Source organism: Limulus polyphemus, unplaced genomic scaffold (genome assembly GCF_000517525.1).
Source record: "Limulus polyphemus unplaced genomic scaffold, Limulus_polyphemus-2.1.2 Scaffold1524, whole genome shotgun sequence".
Classification (NCBI taxonomy): Eukaryota; Metazoa; Arthropoda; class Merostomata; order Xiphosura; family Limulidae; genus Limulus; species Limulus polyphemus.
Window position 1 is genome coordinate 275,259 of NW_013667134.1, and position 899 is coordinate 276,157.

Consider the following 899-nt stretch of genomic DNA (forward strand, 5'->3'; position numbering starts at 1 on the left):
TATAACAAACGCTATAATTTTCAACGAACGTCTCGCGTGCCCAACGATATTCTCTCTGTCAGCATACATTCAATTACTCATTCACTGTTCCGTCACGTTGTAACCGTCTTATATATACAAGACTAACACATATCTAGTAAACGCTAGAGCATTCACGAAGGAACAGGATATTTCTAGAAGGAGGTGGCGTGATACTAGTCACGTGACCTCGCTGACGCAACAGTACTTTTAATGAAGAGTTATGAGCTGGGCAAAAATAATAATCTTAGTCTTGTTATTTTTAAATTTTATCAGTTTGTTTTATTTAATTTTGTTTTGTAATATTGAATGTATAGTTAAGAGAATATTTTTAAGTCGCCTTGTTTTAGAAATAGCTGCAAGAATTTGAAAATTTTATCACACCTTGAAAAACATGTCTACATTTTAACAACTAAAAAATATGGCACTTGGGAACATTTTAATGCCCAAATAATTTCAGCTACTTATTATACAAAATATATTATTTTTTCAAAATAAATAAATGTAAACATATAGTTTATCATTTTGATACTTAACTTCATTACAATTTAACCACAATTGATTACATAGGCCTGCGATAGTATTATTGTCTCGAAATTTTTACATGTTCCACTGTAATTCCTGTACGCTGAATCCGAAAATGATATCCATTTTCTCCATCACATACAGATTTTTCACAAAACGTCATAACGCAATACATAAAAGAAAGACCACAACACGTATTTTTGAGACTAAAAGACGTAGATATCACACAAAAATCAGGATGATTGAGGATGCATATTAGTTTGATATCAATATTATTCCCTTTTCTTCAGTTTGTTTGTACTGTTACGACAGCGGAAGTCAGGAGACACTGGTAACACGTCATGAGATTCTCGAAG

At 32.0% G+C, this 899-nt stretch overlaps 1 protein-coding gene across 1 annotated transcript in view; it reads left to right on the forward strand.

Moving 5' to 3' along the window:
- Positions 1–899, forward strand: part of LOC111086889 (SH3 and multiple ankyrin repeat domains protein 3-like) — a 28,240-nt gene that overhangs the window by 23,077 nt on the left and 4,264 nt on the right. The gene's annotated exons all lie outside the window — the stretch shown is intronic.